The following is a 19,835-nucleotide window of genomic DNA, read 5'->3' on the forward strand; positions in this document are numbered from 1 at the left end:
ATACCCGCGCGTGTAAAAGCAAACGAGAAGCAGACAGCTGTCTACACTCTCTGAGTCAGCACGGAGCACGGAGCTAAAGAACAAAGCAGGAGAAATAATAGAAGAGAGAAAGAACACGGGCAAAACAAATACGACACCGATTTTTTTTTTATGCAACGCGTTTGTGACGTCATCAATCCGGCATCACCCTAAACACACCGCAACACCGCAAAAATCGGGTGATGGCAAGTGCTCATGTGTGTGTATAACGCGGCGCGCTTCGACCGCGACACCCAAAAATCTTGAATTTGGCGATTGTTTAGGGGCTCAATTGGATATCCAATTTTTCTATGTGTAATATCCAATTTAGTATCCAAAACCCGCGTGTTCAAGTGACTGGGTTCGTTTGCCCATTGCACGTACAGTTCTCATACGCCTTCCTTCTCATACACCTTCCTTCTCGTATGCCTTGATCAAAACCAACGATAAAAAAAACCGCAAGAACGTTTCGGTGGGTCATGAACGGTGGGTCATGAAGTTCTTCCTTCTCTCACACCTTCCTTCTCATATGCCTTGATCAAACTCAACGCTAAAAAAACCGCAAGAACGGTGGGTCATGAAGTTCTTGCTTTGTTTTCTTATCAACCGAGCAGTATTTTTTTTTTATGAAATCCGCGTGGATGGCTTGTTTTGATGTGTCAACTTTGTTTTGATAAGGATTTATCGCTTTTCTTGAGCAGTGTCGATTGTTTTTTTAAATTGTTTGCTGTTAATCGTTGTGATTTAAAGTGATGGATCGTGAAATAGAAATGGAGTGGGAGGCATTCAAGCAAAGTGGATCAAGTACTATACCGTGGGCAGATCTAGGCGTTGGTAAGTGAAAGTGAAAATACAAATTATATTACCGAAACATTGGTAATGTTTCGGGTAATAGCATATGTGGTGTACTCTTGCTGCTGGTTACGTATAAATATACGATCGGGATCTGGATGCAGTTTTAATAATTAGTAATATTGTTTTAGATATGACTCCTGAAGAGGAAGCGATGGAATTAGGTAGAGCTTCGTCAAGCAAAAGAAAGAACGGTGATGAAGTTTCTAGTGGTCCTAGCCATCGACCTCGAATGGACGACACTGAAATAGAATGGGCTGAATGGCAACGAATAAGTGCGTCTGAAATAAAATGGCCTGATCTAGGAGTTGGTAAGTAAAAGATAAAAATATTAAAATGTATTATAGTGCTTTAAAGCCTCCGGGCAGCTGGGATGGGTTATGTAATATTTCATTCTATACTTCAACTGTTTTAGGTATAACCCGAGATGAAGATGCTTTTTTACAAGCGGCATCTACAAGCGGCATTGTTGAAGCCAACCCCCAGATAAGTTTTGAAAACAGGGTGGAGGTTATTGGTAGTGGAAGCTTAATTTTACCCACGGAGGAACCTGAAACAATTTCGAGCCATGAGGACACATCTATTGACGGATCTGATGATGATGATGATGACATCAGAGTGGATTGCACTAGGTTGGCTAGATATGTAGATAGCTATAGCCGACATGAGGCGTTGAGACGGTGGGCAATCTTGGAACTCGTATCACGTTCGTCTCGAGGAAAACTTCTGGCGATCTTGAGGAAGGATTATAAATTGCAACTTCCTAAAGATGCACGGACACTTACCAAATCATCCTCTCCAGTCGTGGTAAAAGTAAAATCGATCTTGGGAGGACGATTTTGGTATCAGGGGGTAGAGACGGTCCTAAAAAATTATTTTAAAGATGTCATACCCAAAGATGACCTTCTTTCCATACAAGTGTCGATCGATGGGCTTCCCCTTTTTAAAAGTTCAAACACACAACTGTGGCCAATACTTATAAAGGTGGAAGAATTGGTAGATGCTCCGGTAATGCTTGTCGGTGTTTTTGGGGGACAAGCAAAGCCGGAGAACATCGAACAATATCTTCGGCCGCTAGTGTTGGAGGTGAACGATCTCCAGCAAAGAGGCTTGCAGTTCGGTGACAAGCAGGTGCATTTTAAACTTCGCGCCATTGTTGCCGATTCTCCGGCGCGGGCGTATCTAAAAGCTGTCACCAGTTATACTGGTAAGCATGGATGCTTAAAGTGTTCCTGTGTTGGGGAATACATCAAACCGGAGAATAAAGTCATTTTACTCCGTGAACTCTGCACCGCGCACGGACGCGGGCTTTCGAGCTAAGGTAGACAAGGACCATCGTAAGAGTTGGCGGACACCACTAGAAGATATAAATAATTTCCATTTAATAGAAGACGTCGTTGTTGGCGATCGGCTCCATTTAATTGATTTGGGGGTGACCAGAAAAATTCTTCGAGGGATGCTGGATGGCAAATTTGCAACCCTTGGTCGATGGTCAGACCCCCAGAAGGAAGCTGTGTCTAAGTTCATGGAAAATACACGGCTTCCTTCTGAGGTGCATCGCCCCATGAGGCACCTCAATGGAGTCCGCAATTGGAAGGGAACCGAATATCGGTCCTTCCTGCATTACATTAGTGTTGTGGTCTTGAAAGATTGCATGAACGAACAGGCTTACAATCATTTCTTGCTCTACTTCTGCGGTGTGACCTGTTTTGCATCCACGGCACATCAGCGACATTGGCCGCTTGCGAAAAAGCTCCTAGAAAAGTTTGTAAAGGAGTTCGGCACGATGTATGGTCGTTACCACTTGACAAGTAATGTTCATAATCTCCAGCACGTGTATGGAGAAGTTTTAAAATTTGGACAACTTGAAAATTTTGCGGCTTATTGTTTTGAAAACCACTTGCAGTTTATCAAACGCTGTATTAAATCGGGCACGAAGTGTGTGGAGCAAGTGGCAGCCAGGGTGCAAGCCAGAGATTCTATCCAGACGGCTGCCAGTTATAGTGCTCCAAACTATCCAATGTTGATGGTAAATCGGGTTGGATTACACGTAACAGCCGATTTTACCTTGCTGCCCGAATTTAGAGATCAATGGTTTTTGACCCACCAGGGCAGCGTCATCAAATTTTTGGAGGCAAAGAAAAGTTCTTTGCCTTCGTTCATCTTGATTGGGATCCAGATTGACCATAAGACGGAGCTTTTCGAAGGAAAGTGGGCAGACGGCAATTCGCAAATAGAATTGTCGTCTGCCGATTTGTTTATCTATAAAATAAAGGAAAATGCTCCGTCAAGAAGGGTGGAAGTTCCGTGTGAATCCATAAAATGTAAACTATCAGCAATATATTTACCGAAACGATCTCTCTCAAGACCACCAATAGATCCTCCTGTTACTATTGCTCTTGATACCATAGCCCTTTTCCCGTTGCTTCATACACTCCGTTGAGAAGAGAGTTTTATGGATTCCATGGTTGCTTCCACGTCAACAAGAGATCATCGTGCTCGATAATGTTCGTGGAATGACCTTTTTAACCGCTTTTATGGCTACTGATAGAGCATTGCTAGTTGATATAGTTGTAAATAAATATTTATTCAACGAGAATAACGTTGAATTTAAATTTTCACGGTCGTTAAATTATTGTCGAAAGAATTGACGTAACGAATGTGGGGAATGAAAGAAAGGAGGAAGGGGGTGAGGGGCGAATGAACACCCGCTGTAGTGACGTCACAATGCTGAACCGTCATTGTGACGTCACGAAACGTTCATTCATATTTGGCTAATCTTTGGCTAATCTTTTTCGAGGATTAGCTAAAGATTAGCCAAAATGTGTAGCGTTGCAAGCTAATGATGCGCAACAATGCCCGCTGGGCTGAGATCGTAGGGTTGCCCGCCAGGCCGGGAACAGAATTAAATGTTGCACGGCTTCGCGAGCCTTGCCCTTGAGTGCCTTTTGCAGTCGCAGCAAGTTTTCCTCGTCGGAATAGCCGCAAATGGCCGTTGAGCTTTCGTAGCTGGCGATAAATATCGGCCATAATTCGGCGGTACCGGAAAAACTAGGTAGTTCCCTGCTGGCTACTTTGCGCGCGGCGAGTTGACTTTCTTCTAGCGGGGTCGTGGTGAAATTTGCCTTCGGTGTCGCGGAAGTGCCATTAGGTGTGTTGTGTGTGAGATGTTCTCCCCCCTGCGCACCGTATCTCCGAAACAGCTGTTCGCGTTCCGTCGCGAACTTGTCCTCCAGCTTGTGCTTTTCTTCCAAAAGCTCTAGGTTTCGCCTAAGGGTATTCTGTGCTGTAGGCGGGCTCAAATATGGCGGCAGTGGAGTGGTGTTAGTGAACGGTGCATGTTCACTCGTCAGCTGTGCGATACGGCTGATCGATGCATCGGCGTCGTGTAGCTCGGTCATCGCCCTGAGTTGCGCCGTCCGTTGCAGCCAGTCCTCCGCCTTTTCGATCTCGGTTGGTGAACCTTGACCGTGTTCGCTGCGTTTAGGATGCAGCATCCTTTTTTGAAGCTCTAGCTCGCGCTTCGCTAGCTCGATGCTTTTGCGCTCGAGTTCGAGCTCCCTCCTCTCCAGCGCGATGATTTGCCGTTCCAAGTAGATTGGCGCAGGCGCGATTCCAGCTGGTTCGACGGTGGTCGAGTCGTCTTCGGTGGACAGGTTTGCCTCCGTCGAATTTACCCGCTGAGCATCATACGTCCTAAACGCCCCATTATCGTCGTCCGCACCGGTTGCACTCAAGGCGTCGTTGTGACCTTTGGTCAGTCCCGCTAATGCTTCGGTCGTTGACATCTTGACGAAAACGGAGTGGTGTCGGCTCGTGCTGTGAGTTGGTGGTGTAAACTTGTGAAGTTTTTAAAAAATGTTGCGAACGCAACCTGCTTCTTTCCTGTTGGGGTTTAAGAAATAAAAACGGTGATTTTCGTTAACGGCCTTGTGGCACGTTTTAAAAACTTCACTCTATTTATTCTGGGTACAGGAAAAAGGCCTTCAAATGATCGCGCTTTCGCTTTTATAGTGGCCGAACGCACGTTGGCCCCCACCCCCGGCTTAGCCCGAAGTTGAATGCAGGCCCGAAGATAACAAAATATTTCCTGTCTGTGGGACGGAGCGTTACGAGCGTTACGCGTTCGTAACAGTGACACCTTATGAACGCTGGCATAGTATGAAACCGGATTTAAAACATATTCGGCCGTTTGGTGTCGATGTGTATTGCCATATACCCAGTCAAAAGCGTGAAAAATTGGATCAAAAGGCAAAGAAACTTAAGCTGATGGGCTATAGCGAGAAATCTAAGGCGTATAGATTGATCGATGTGACGACTAAAAAGATAATAATCAGTCGGTATGTGAAATTTCTTAACAGTTTTGGTGCGGTGCCATGTGAAGAAACCCGATCGTCATCGAGTGAAGTATTAATATCGTTAGAAAGGCGTGTGATGGACAATGTTGTGCGCGAAGAATCTGAACTTCCTGCAGTCGTTGATGATAACCAAGGCCTTGCGGCAAACGACGAATCTGTTGGTGAACAGGATTCTGAGGAAGATTATTGGGAAGATGCAATTCCTGATGAAGGCGTTACGAGAAGGTCAACCCGAACTACTGAAGGCAAGCTGCCAGCTAGGTTTGCTTGTTTAGTAGATGCAGCAGTTCAGGAGGAGCACACTACAGTTGAAGAAGTTTTTGAATCAGCGGATTCGAAAGCATGGAAGGCTGCTATGGACGACGAACTCAAGTCGCATAACAAGAATGGCATATGGGATTTGGTGGAACTACCGGTTGGTAAGAAAGTTATTGGAAGCCGCTGGGTTTTTAAGCGGAAAATAAATGAAAAAGGAGAAGTAATTCGTTTCAAAGCGCGGTTAGTAGCGCAGGGTTTTAGCCAGGTTCACGGTACCGATTATGATGAAACTTTTGCCCCTGTGACGCGATACATTACGGTGCGTACACTGCTAGCAATTGCTGGAAGAGATAAATTGTACGCAAAACATCTTGATGTAGCTACAGCGTATCTACACGGTAATATAGATGAGGAAATATATATGCGTCAACCAGTTGGTTATGAAATAGTTGGTCAAGAAGGAAAAGTTTCCCGTCTAAGATAAAGCATATATGGTCTGAAGCAGTCGGCAAGATGTTGGAATATAGCTCTTTGCAATGTAGTTGAAAAACTAGGGTTTATTGCAAGTGAAGCAGATCCATGTCTTTTTATACGTGAAAACAAGGCCGTAATAACATATTTGGTGGTATATGTAGACGATTTGCTAATTGTTTGTAAAGACGAAAGTGAAATAACGAGTATCTACAAGGAATTGAAAGTCCATTTTGATATCAATATGTTAGGTGAAGTTAAAAACTTTCTAGGGCTTAAGGTATCACGAAATATTGAGGATTTTTTTATTCTTGGCGCTCAAAATCATATCGATGGATTGATTGTAAAACTTGGACTAACAGACGCTTAAGTGGCAAAGACACCAATGGATCAAGGTTATTTCCGAGATAAAAAACCTAGTACGACCTTGAAAGGTACGCAGTATAGGAGCATTGTAGGCAGCCTAATGTATATTGCAAATTGCGCTAGACCTGATATTGAGGCATGTGTTGGAATACTCGGAAGAAAGTTCAGCGAACCATCCGAAAAGGATTATGTAGCGGCAAAGCGAGTTGTAAGGTACTTGAAAGGTACAAGGACTTTTACATCTCGGAGGCAAATCGCATCAAACACTTGAAGGATTTTCGGATACAGATTGGGCAGGAGATGTTAATAGTAGGAAATCTACTACAGGGTTTATGATCCTTTACGCAGGAGGAGTAGTATCATGGACAAGTAGACGTCAGAGTTGCATAAGTCTATCATCCATGGAGGCTGAATATTGCGCACTTACTGAGGCATGTCCGGAAATAGTATGGCAAAGGCGTCTCCTAGAAGATATGCGAGAAAATGTAAGTGGACCGACAATAATACATGAAGACAATCAATCATGTATAAGTTTTGCAGGAACAGGAAAGACTACTAGAAGATCAAAACATATAGAAACGAAACAAAGTTATGTAAAGCATTTGATAGACAGGAATGTAGTGACCCTGCGGCATTGTCCTACTGAAGATATGACTGCGGATATCTTAACCAAGCCGTTAGGAACGGTGAAACATTCAAAGTTTAGTGAAAATTTGAACCTTTGGTAGTGTGTGTAAACGTTGAGGAGGAGTGTTAGAGATAAGCAACGTTTGGCACACCTTAGTCTTAAACGGACAACCATAGAATAAACGTGTGTAAACCTAAACTGTGTCTTTCGTGTCTAATTCTAACTTTAACAGTTAGGACCGCGGGGAATTCCATCCGTCGACACATTAACCAACTACGTCGACGCACAAGCAACGATACGCCTAGGAACACTACACAGGCCCATCCACCGTTACCCTTGGATATACTGCTCGATACTAGGCAATTGGAACCGTCATCAGTATCTGCGTCATCGGATTCCACCATCTTCCGAAATATCGCCCTCACCGCAGGAACCTGTACCAACCCATATTTTAACATCTGAGACTATTGCGAGCAGCCATCCTATACTAAGAAGTCAACACAGGAGAGCTACATCCCGTATACCGGACCAACCAATCTGTTCGGTACAACAACTATGACGCTCTTCTCGCAATAGAAGACCGCCTAGTCAGTTCGACGCGTACCGAACGTTTTAAAGGAGGGAGATGTTATGGGCGTTTAAGATTTTAATAAGCGTGTCTGGCAACGCTGGACTCGATGCTGTCAGTTGTGCGACAGCATACGAGGACAGAGACGGCACGAGCGTTGCGGCCTGGAGGGCATCGGCCTTTTGCGAGGCAGACACAGCTTCGGGGCTTCTATCGTCCCGGCAAGATGTATTTTTATAATTCAATAAAGTCCCGTTACTCACAACCTACAGAACATAACACTATGTATACCTCTGCGAGAATAAATAAAATCGGTAGATACCCCATAAGCTCGGGCCCCCCCGCGGCCGCTCAGTCCGCTAATAGGTAGATCCGCCTCTGCTGGTGATGATATGACATTCGCATAAACATTACTGTCTTCTCACGATAATGCTCGTGCACATTTTTTGTAGGAAAACTTTACGCTATCCCTTGCCAAAATGTCATGTTTTTCGATCTACTCGTAATAGCTAGTCTAGAATATTTACTGCACTGCATGTATAAATATATTCGCACTGAATATAGATTGATCATCATTTAATCTCATCTGTTGTACAACTGCATACAGTTGCGCGAGCCAATTGGGTGGCAAAACCCTGTATGCGCTGCTTCCAAAACAAACGATACTGACAGAAGGAATAAAAGAAATGTCAGTCGTGTAACCGCCCAATCGCAAAAATCGGATACTGTTCGGACCTCTCACTCTAAATCTGCACTTTCTCTCTTGCTTCCACTCGCACAAGGGTATGCAACCACTTTCTGCCGCGGCACCGAGCTGCGAGTGTATGCGTGAGCCATGCATGAATTTACTCCCCGCATCACGCATCCCCCCCTTGGGTCCCACGAACTTGCATGGTTCGTTTCCTCCATTCTTCATGCCCCGCGGTCGTTGCCCTGCGTCTGTCGTTTTAAATCGCTTTCTGTCGTTTTTGCGCTTATTTTCTCTTTTGCTCATCATTTGGCTTCGCGCCAAAACTATGAAGTGACGTCACATTGCACTTGTTTAAAGCAAGCCGTAGACGTTACATATTAATCTGCACAGATGTTTGACGTCTACAGCCTTTCCTTAGCTATTTCCAACATCCCTCGAGATATTCGGGATATCTGGAGGGATGTTTGACAGACGATGGGTACGAGAGAACAAAGGAAACCTGTAGACGTCAAAGATCTGCACAGATTAATATGTGACGTCTACAGCCAGCTTAATACGATTTTAGTTATCACTTGCGGTAGAATTAAATCATAGTTGCGTTGATTACAAGTGAACAAAATTTTCCAATGTTTATAAAATGCAAAATTTTACTTTGTATTGTACCAAAATGTCCGATCTTGAGAGAATGAAAAAAACTTGCATTTTCAGTCGTAGGGTCGCAAAGTACCTGAAGATGGATTTACCAGTCGATGAAGAAGCAGGATCAAGTGGATTGAATGAGTGAAAATAATGATTTAGTAATATTGAATTAGTGTTAAAGCTTTATTTTCCAGTGTCACAACAATTACACGCCGTTAATCCTTCGGATAGCACCGATATGCCATCTGAACCACAAGAGCATCAAGCAGAGAGATGAGCAGTCATTCCGAAGATCCGAAATTAACGGATGATTTAGACATGATGTCCTCTTGTTATCTTTTATATGCACTCTGGCTGCAGCATGTTGCAGTTTCTTCATCAAAAAGTTACCAACATGTTTGTCAGCTACTATTTTAATGCTCGTTACTGCCTATTTCCTTAAAAATACTCACCCCTTCTTTAAAATTAATCAAACCTGTCGTTGCTTGCCCAGGTGTCCTACTGATACCCGACCAATTAAAACTGGCAAAAAATGGCTTAGCAAAAATAATATCAATAGAATCGTGCATACGATTGGAAGGTTCTGCGCGCGTGACTTGAGTTTGCAACCAAGCCAACAGTTTTCTTTTGTATTGAACGTTTTTTAGGTCATGTTCAAGCTTCAAACGTTCTTCTGTGCTAGATACAGGAGAAAATTCAAAATCCGTCTCCTTACGGATGAGGCCTTCTCTAGGCTGACTTACTGCCACCATCGTGTCCAAAGTGACATTCGTAGTCGCAGTGTTGTGCAGAACTAAATCCAGTTTGGCTTCGAGCCTCTCATTTTGAAGTCAAAGTTCTCTATTCTGACTTTCTAGTTTAGTGAACTTCTCTTCAAATTTTTCAGACATAGACAAGATTTATTAGAGTTTGCATTGTTGTATTGTTGTCCATTCTAAATGGATTTTGTGTAGAGCACAAGGTGTAGGTAGCTAAAGCAAATGAATTGTAATCCTGCTTAACAATAACATTCTGCTCATTAATTTACACGGCTGTAAAACAAACAAATATTAAAAAGAAACACAAATAACTCCATTGCTTTTGGATCCATTGCTTCAGGATACTTTGATGGTGATGATGATGGAAATGAAGAGCAAGGTTTGAATAAATAAATAATAATGAAAACCTAATAATGTAACTTAATCGATATTGGATGCTGCTTGATCGATCACGAATGGTTCGATGACAGTTGACCAGTCGAACAAATTGCCGCTAGAGGGAAACTCCTGATAAGGATGAGAGAGTAAGGAGCAGTCGTTCTCACTCTACAATCTGGTATCTAGACAAGTTATTGAGGATGCATCAGGATGCACTGGTATCAGCTGATACAAGTCAACGACCTGCGACAAATCCGAATTGGTTGGTGGATTTGAGAACGACCGTTTTTCGTTCTGCATAGCGAAAATTTTTAAACTTTGGCTCTAGTAAAATTATGCGGAGAACTTTCTACACAAAGCGGAAAAGAAAACACGAATCGATGTAATGGCACTAGATTCGAAAAATTATTAGATAGTAGATTGCGTAGCACTTTGAGGTGTAAACTGAATTATGCTTACATTCAAACATTTCGTTATTTATATTGAATCACCAACTGGTCATGCAAAAGAGCAGCCGATAGCACAACTGGAAAACACTTCATTCCATGGGTAAATATAAAGTTATAGGATAACTTTCCTTTCGGATTTTTTAAAAAATGAACTATTTATTTTACGATGTTGGTCCGAGCTTGGACGACTAAAGACTGAAGACTGCTTTATTGGAAATAGTACGGCTACGTTGGCCGCGCCGATTGCGCTGACGATGCGTCTGGCTGCTGGTGTCCGGAAGCGTCCGTTCCCACGATTCCATGCTGGTGTCCAGTTGCTCGCGCGTGGTGTTGTGGCCGCTGGCTCGCGCGTGGCGTTGTGGCCGCTAGTTCGCACGTGGCGCATTGCCTTCTTGTGTTTCACATAACTTCCCCCCCCTTAAGATTGGAGCGCCTCGATCCAATTGATGGGAATTTTTCCTGTTCTTCCAGAATGTGGTACACGAGTATGCCAAAATTGCAGCTAACAGCAAAATTGCACTTGTTGCTGTTATGATTGTGTGTTTCTGATTTTTGTTGAAGTGTTGCTCAGCTAGTTTCTCTAGGTTGTTTATTTTAATCAACACAACGTCTTCTTCGGATTCCTCTGCTTTCTCTGGGTATTTTCCGTAGGTTGGGATTAGGTATTCGTGTGTGATTATTTCTCTGCTGTTGAATGTGAGGTTCTTTAGCTGAATTGTGCAGTTCTCCGCTTCTATGATTGTTGGTGTGCTGATATTCTTTGCAACACCACATGAGTCGTATACCGTTATTGGCCTCTGTGTATCCAGTAAAATTATCCCTGGAAGGATTTCTTTGGCTGCCCACTTTTGAAGTGCAGTTTTTATAGGGCATATTGGGGTTTTGTGAACTAGGATGTTGAAGATACATTGGTCTTCAACTGGCCAAGTTGGTTCGCATATTTCGCATATGTTATTTTGTATGAATATGCGGTTGGCGTTCTTTGCAACATATTGGACATGTGTGTCGATTTTACTTCCGTTTCTGTTCAGAGTATGGAGTTCTAGGAGTTCGAACGTTTCTTTTTCAAGCATGGGTATCTTGACTAACATGACGGCTTGATTATAGGAGAAGGCGATGTTCCCGCTGCAGTATTTGAAGACTTCGTCTAGCTGGTTCATGCTGATCATCTGATTTTTTAACAAATTGTACAATTTTTCTTTTTCTCCTAGAGTAAAGAGGTCCTTGTGAACAATGTTTAATTTTGCAAATTCGATCTGTTCTCCTATTATTCTTAGTATTTGAATAATTTCATCTACTTCGAAAATCATGCTAACAACTTCCAAATCACTTGGTGTTTTCGAAACTTGTAGAATATTTTGCGTGACTTTATGTAGTGTTTTTGTTATGTTGTTTAATTTTTCCTCAAAAATTGAGTTTATTTTGTACTGTCTATTACTGTTGGTTATTAGTCCATTTTCTTTTTGTTCAATAAGGAAAAGAAGTTCCTGAATATTTTTCAAGTCATCACTGTCTGGATTTCCTGCTATGAATTTAATAGCTGTTCCTAATGCGTCTATAAGACCTCTTTTCTGTCTTATTGGCTTAAGACCACTTAGTTGGTTTCTTGCATGTTGCAGTTTGTATTTAAGTGTTCTACCTAGATGATGTTCGATTGGCTTTACAGAATTAGCTGTTGTTTCTATGTAATCAAGATTTGTTTCAATTATTTTCAAATCAATTTTATGTATTAATCGAGTGTATCCAGCTCGAATCCTTACTAAACCTAACTTAGTAACGATTATTCCGTTATCGTTGGTAATTTCTTTATAGTTAGTAGCTTTTAGCTTGCTTATTGCTAATAAGAAAAAAATAAAAAAAATTATCATAATGTTTAGATGCTGTAAAGAAAGAATAATTTGAAAGTATTTTTTATTTTTTTCGTTTTCTTTTTAGCTTCGTTTTGTGGAGCTTTCTCTGGTTTTGATCGATGATATTTGTTTCCTTATTTTCTTTAACTTTTGTTTCTTTGTACCGTTCTTGGTGTTTCAAGTTATTACGTTTCTTTTCATAAACTGTATCGTTTTCTTCGAATATTTCGTATTCTTCTCTGTTTTTGTTTAGCCTGTTGAGGGTTTGTTGTTTTGTTCCTATGGATTTTTGATATATTTCATTGTAGAGTTTTTCTTTTTGAGCAATTCTCTCTTCGATGTTTTCTGAGATTGGTGTATCATATTTTATTCCATAGAATAACTCTCTAGGAGTCATATTGATCTGGGAGTGAATCGAATCGTTGTAAATGGCTACGGCTAAATTCATTTTGGTAGATTCTGGATAATTTTTAGTTGTTTCCTTATTGGAGAGAATGTTATGAAGTTCTCTAAGCGTTCTATGTACTATTTCAACAGTTCCGTTTGAAGAAGATTGTCCTACACTTGTGTAATGGTATTCTATCGTGTTTTCTTCTAAAAATGAACGTATCACTGTTGAAGTGAATGTTGGTTCGTTATCCATTACTAAAAGATTCGGTTTTCCAAGAGCTGCTATAAACCTTGTGAGTGATTTCAAAATATGTACCGTGTTACGTGTTTTAGTTGGTATAGCCATTGCTAATCTAGAAAACTTGTCGCAAAAAGTTAGATAATTTTTATCATGTATGATGAAAATGTCCATGTGCACTATTTGCAATGGTTTTGTGGGTGTTTCCGTGAATTTATATTTTTGTTTATATGGATGTCGTTCATATTTTGACCTCAAGCACAATTTACACAAGTTAATGAATTTGGTCACTTTGGACTTGATATTAGGGAAAAAATACGATCTTGCAATGTGTTTGGATGTTTCAACGATGCCTCGATGGTTTGCTTCATGTTGCACTTGAATGATTTGATTCTGCTCTATTTCGTCGGTAATATCAGTGATCGTTTTTGGGGTCCAAAATATTCTGAATGATTTCACTCTTGAGAAATAGTTTTTGTACACAATCTGTAGAGTCGCTAATATTTTTTCTGAGCAATTGATTCCATTTGCACATCTAGTGGATGTATATTCTTTCAGGATGTTTATTAGGATTGCTGGGGTAAAAACGTGTCGTTTAATAACTACTCGATGATAGTTTGTGAAAAGTGTAGAGGCTGTCGTACTGTCCTCGTTGCTTGTCTCAAGAATTATTTGGTTTTTGAATACATTTAATGGTCTTTCAGTTGCAGGAATGTACTCATTATCGTCAGTGTCAGCCGAATGCTGAGTCATGTCATTGCTATTAGTGTTAACGTTAATTTCGATTCTTGATAGGGCATCTGCATTATTGTTAAGGGTTCCTTTTTTATATTTTATATCAAATTCAAATGCTTCTAGTTCGAGTTTCCATCGCAGTAATTTACTGTTCAAATCTTTTTTTTGTCTCAACCAAACCAGTGGTTTATGATCTGTACGAATTTCAAATTTTTTTCCAAATAGGTATGGTCTGAAGTGTTTGATTGCAAAAATTATTGCGAGTAACTCTTTTTCTGTAGCCGAATACTTACATTCAGTGTCGTTTAATGTACGAGATGCGTAGGCTATTGGGTGCTCTTTGTTATCTTCAAACTTTTGAGAAAGTACTGCGCCTAATGCAAAGTCGCTGGCGTCTGTTTCCAGTATAAATTTGTTGTTGAAGTCCGGATATTTCAGTATCGGGTCGGATGTAAGAAGCTGCTTGCATTCACTAAAACATGAAATAAATTCTTCGGTATGAATTATTTTAGCATCTTTTTTTAAACATTTTGTTAGTGGTTTTGTTAGTTTGGCAAAATCTTTAATGAACTTACGGTAGTATCCGAGAATTCCAAGAAATCCTTTTATTTGTTTGGTGGTTTTTGGGATTGGCCAATCTAATATTTTTTCTATTTTGTTAGGATTAGGTTTGATACCGTCTTGGGTTACGATGTGTCCCAAAAATTCACAATCCTTTTTTAAAAATTCACATTTGTCAAGTTGAATTTTTAAATTGGCTTTTGCGAGTTTTGTCAAGACTTTGTTAAGGTTTTCCATGTGTTGCTGTAATGAACTTCCGAAAATTATGATGTCGTCTAGATAAACAAGACAGCATTTACCAATGAGCTCGTTCAGAATACTATTCATTGCTCTTTGGAAGGTAGATGGAGCATTTTTTAACCCAAATGGCATCCGAATAAATTCGAAATGTCCTTTTTCTGTGCTAAAAGCGGTTTTTGGACGATCTTTTGGTTCTACTTCGATCTGATGGAAGCCTGATTTTAGATCAAGAGTTGTAAAATAACAACTACGGCCAAGTCTATCCAAAATTTTTTCTATATTTGGAATAGGGTATTTGTCATCTATGGTTTTGTCATTTAATTTGCGGTAATCAATTACAATCCGCCATTTTTGTTTTTTGCTAGCATCTGATTTTTTTGGAACTATCCAAATTGGGGATGTCCAAGGAGAAATTGAGTGCTGAATTATTCCTTGGGCAAGCATTTCGTTGATTTGTTTCTCAACTTCTTGCCTATGAACGTAGGGATATCTGTATGTTTTTGTGTGGATAGGGATTTCATCTGTTGTGTTAATACAATGTTTAATAGAGGATGTGCATGAAAGTTTATTTTTTTCATTGTGTATTATTTGAGAGTTTTTCTGCAAAATCTGTAAAAGTTTGGTTTTTTCCTCCGAATTTAGATGTTCTGTGCGAATCAGTGTTTCTATTGTTTTAATAGGAATCGAACTTGTTTCGGTTTCGTTTGAAATGCTACAATTTAATTCGATTGTGTCTGAAATTGGTTGAACTTCAGCAGGACGTGTCCATACAAATTTGACTTCATTGCCAAAATTGGTTACAAGTGCTGTAATAAATCCGTTTTGAGATTTATAAAGACCAGGTGAAATTTCAGAGTCTAGGATTTTGATTTTTTTTTCCAGGAAGACGTCACCGTTTTCATGAGTTACCGGAATTTTCACTTTTTGTACGGTGTGAGCGTTCAGAGTTACATCTGGAAGTCCTAAATGTTTTATGGATAATGGTACTGTATTGTTTGGAAAGATTAGTTTGTGTTCACGTGTGTCAATGTGACATTGTAAACTTGATAGAGTTTCGTATCCGAGGATTCCATCGAAGAACTTATGAAACTTAAAAACGTAAAATTTCACATTCTTTTTACCAAATATGTCAGAGTAGTAACATTCGTTGATTTTATGTTTTCCTTTGCTGTTTGTAACTGTGGTTATTGGGCACTTTTTTCTTAAGGTCGATGGCACAAGTTCTGGAGATATGAAATTTTTGTTTGAACCACTGTCAATAAGGATTTTTGCAGTTTTTCCTTCTATTGTTTGGCAAAGATAGGGTAAGCCATTTGTTGCTAAATCGGAAAGTTTTCGTGACTTAAGATTTGAAAATTTACTTCCTCCTGTTCTGGGGTTTCTTGTTCGACTTCCTCAGCTGAATCTGAGTCTTCATCGTTATTGGTTGTGTGTGCGAAAATTTTGTTTCTATTGCTTACCCTGAGGGTAGGATCAATATCCATGGGGGTTGGCTTTTGTCTATCTGATTGCGGTTTCGGAGAGTATGAGTTAAATTTTTTCTCCGAAGTTTTGTCTTTTTTGTTATCGAATGCTTTTCCGGATTGGTTCTGTTCAAATACGGCCTGAGTTTGGGTTTTTGTTTTTTCAGCGTTTTGGAATCTGCACAAAAATGCATATGCTGATTCCAAGTCATTTGGTTGTGCGGTTTGTGCATAACCAAAGTAGGGCTTGCTCAGTCCATTAATGAATGCGGCTAAGCATTCCTGTTCAAGGAAGTGATTTATAGCCTGCCAATGTTTGGCATATAAGTCGTTCTCTCTTGCGACCGACTTCATGCTAATCATAATTTCCTTTACTTTTTTATAATGAATGTTCAGCGACTCGTTCATCTTCATAGACCAGAGTTGCGTTTGGTAAGTGGCAATGGTGTTCCTATCGCCCTACACTGACTGTAAAATTTCAGCCGCCTCCTCAAAGGTTGAGGGATTCCCGTTCACACAAATTGTGTCACGTGCCCTGCCTTCGATTTTGTTGATTATTGTTTGCTCGTAAATAGCAAGCAATTCAGGTGGGGTTGTATTGTTCGTAAATAGGCTCAGTGTCCTACGAACAGTAGTTAACCATGCTGTCAACTGTTTTTTGTTACCATCAAATGAAGGTATGATCCTAATTGGATCGGGAATGCGAAAGAGCGAGCTAGCCGATTGGCTTTGGCTCTGCAACTTCAGCGCGTTGTTTTCCGATTGGAGAGCACTAATGCGTGCTTCCAATTGTCGGATGGAGTCACATACCGCTTGGTAATTGTGTTCCTCCATAGTAGTAAAGGTGCGTGCTTTCACTTTTGGAAAAGGGGAAAATTTTGGCATAGGCAACTTTTTTCCACACGATTGTCACGCGTTGGACAATACGTATTTTTCTTCTTTTTCACTAGTTATGCACTTGTATGTTTAAGCGTTTTGTGATAGAGTTTCAATCACTTCACTCACTACACTTAAAACTTACTAACTCACCTTTCGTGTTTAATCGAAAATTCGATTGGTACCTGGGTTCCACGTGTTGGGTTGAGTCCAGTCGATGTCCAGCTTCGGTTGGTAATTTTGAAGAGTAGATCTGAGTCCTTTTCTCTGAATTGATATTCAAACGTCGGGAACCGCCACTAATCGTCCTCGTGTCGGGAGATGGTGTTTAACCGGATGATTCCACAGCGAAAAGGCCCGTACGGCTGCGCCAGTTATAGGATAACTTTCCTTTCGGATTTTTTAAAAAATGAACTATTTATTTTACGATGTTGGTCCGAGCTTGGACGACTAAAGACTGAAGACTGCTTTATTGGAAATAGTACGGCTACGTTGGCCGCGCCGATTGCGCTGACGATGCGTCTGGCTGCTGGTGTCCGGAAGCGTCCGTTCCCACGATTCCATGCTGGTGTCCAGTTGCTCGCGCGTGGTGTTGTGGCCGCTGGCTCGCGCATGGCGTTGTGGCCGCTAGTTCGCACGTGGCGCATTGCCTTCTTGTGTTTCACATAACTATAAACCATCAAATAACGATAATCAATTCTTACTTGCCTTCTTTCAGGAACAATTGCACCGTAAAAAGTTAGCTCTTCAATTAGAATAATATGATATGACGCTTCCTTTCACGCCACCGCCACAGGCCCACAGGCACGATATACCCGCGCGTGTAAGAGCAAACGAGAAGCAGACAGCTGTCTAGACTCTCTGAGTCAGCACGGAGCACGGAGCTAAAGTACAAAGCAGGAGAAATAATCGAAGAGAGGGAGAACACGGGCAAAACAAATACGACATAGTTTTTTTTTTATACAACGCGTTTGTGACGTCATCAATCCGGCATCACCCTAAACACACCGCAACACCGCAAAAATCGGGTGATGGCAAATGCTCATGTGTGTGTATAACGCGGCGCGCTTCGACCGCGACACCCAAAAATCTTGAATTTGGCGATTGTTTAGGGGCTCAATTGGATATCCAATTTTTCTATGTGTAATATCCAATTTAGTATCCAAAACCCGCGTGTTCCAGTGACTGGGCGTATTGCATAACGACGTTGGTAATTACGCCACGTAGAAAAACGTGTCAGTTAGAAAAAACGGAAGTCCTTCATCGACTGAAATTCGCTGAGTGAACCGCGAACGCCAAACAAATTCCACTTTTGTTGCGCAGCCGTCTGAGTAAGCAGATGGCAAATTGAACATGATTTGAAAAATAGTAGCGGGCAGATATAACACATTGGCGATCCTGCCAGGCTTCTGCTTTTCGCAGCAGAATAATTCATCAAATTGCTTCTTCATTTTCGGCCAGTGGGAAACACCCGATGCCGGTTTGTTCTTTTTTCCTCGATCTTTCTCGATCAATCAATCGATATCGGGGAAGGAAATAGCATGTACCAGCAACGGGACGGAGGCATGAGCATAGAGTAGTAGTGTCGTGACGTGCTTGCATGGGGTTATACAAAATGTAAGGGCAATGTATCGCTCGAGACGATCGCGTAGAAGCACTCCTTTTGGATCAAAAATTGAAAAATATAAATCGTAGCTCGGGACGAGCACGGGAAAGAGTAGCTCGGGACGAGCACTCGAAAGCGCAGCTCGAACGAGCAAATTAGCTCATGCTCAGGAGGAGCAGGAAGGAAAGTAAATCGTAGCTCGGGATGAGCACGGAAAAGAGTAGCTCGGGACGAGCAAATCGAGCAGAACGAAAAATGAATCGTAGCTCGGGATGATCATGGACAAGCGAAGCTCGGGACGAGCAAATTGTCGCGAACTCAGGAGGACCAGAGAAGGAGTGGATTATCTCATTTCGCTCGGGGTAAGCAGAGGTACCGAGTATACCTCGAATTTCTCGGGAAGCGTGTTTTTATTTTTGTTAACCGTTGAATGTTTGGTATTGAGGAAACGTGTCGACGACTTACTGGAAGAAGTGACTGAGCAAGACTCTTTATTCTTTTATTCTTTATTATATTATTTATTAACTCGCTAGGGTAGTTTTTCCTGTGGAGTGCTAAACAGAGTTTTTATTGTTTTTTCTTGCTTTTTTTTCCTCTCATATTGAGTGATTACAGACATTTTGAAGAATTTTTTTTCCAACATTCGAAACCAACCTACCGCAAACATGTCCAGTATCAGCAAATTCGTCCGTGCCCCGGAACATGACAGCGTAGACGGGAGCGATGAGGAGAATAACAAGGATTTGGGGAAGTTTGTAAGTCCAATTGACTCGGGTTCGGATCAGGAAAACCAGGAGCTGCGTCGCAAGGTTCAAGAGCTGGAGAAAACCATTGCCGGCCTTGTAGGCTCTCGGGCATCTGCCCCAACGACTTTGCCTTGCGAGAGCAACCCGCCAAGCATCCGATGGTACAGTATCAAGCTGTTTCCCAAAGGGATACCGGCTAACAAAATGTGGGAAGCATGGACAAAGTTTTTTGATAACTTCGAGATCGCGGCGTCGCTTTCGAACGCGAATGATCCGGTGCGACGGTACCAGCTCCTGTACCTCTCCATCGGAGACGAACTGCAGGGGATAGTCCGTGCGGCAAAGGCCTACCTCTGATGCCGCCGATTGCTACTCGGAGTTCATGCACAACATCGAAGGGTACCTCAAGACTCTAACGGACACCTCGGCCGAACACGACTCATTCTCGTCAATGCAGCAGGAGAGAGGGGAATCAGCCCTCAGTTTTCACGCAAGGTTGAGGGAAAAGGTCTGGCTCTGAGGGTAAAGTCCGTCTGATCAAGACCGGTTCGTTCGAACGCAACTCCTGAAGGGCCTGAGGAACCGGGAGCTTGCGAGAGCAGCTAGGACATATGGGCACGACACAAATTTTATAGTCCAGTCAGCGACGCGTGATGAAGCGCAACAACCCGACCCTTTACCAGTGGAAGACCTTAA

General features: G+C 41.7%; 1 pseudogene; it reads left to right on the forward strand.

Annotated features, from left to right (window-relative positions):
* Positions 1–1,003: 1,003 nt before the first annotated feature.
* On the forward strand, positions 1,004–3,436 carry LOC131270442 (uncharacterized; annotated as a pseudogene).
* The last annotated feature ends 16,399 nt before the right edge of the window (positions 3,437–19,835 follow it).

This window comes from Anopheles coustani, assembly GCF_943734705.1.
Source record: "Anopheles coustani chromosome X unlocalized genomic scaffold, idAnoCousDA_361_x.2 X_unloc_3, whole genome shotgun sequence".
In the NCBI taxonomy this organism is placed as follows: Eukaryota; Metazoa; Arthropoda; class Insecta; order Diptera; family Culicidae; genus Anopheles; species Anopheles coustani.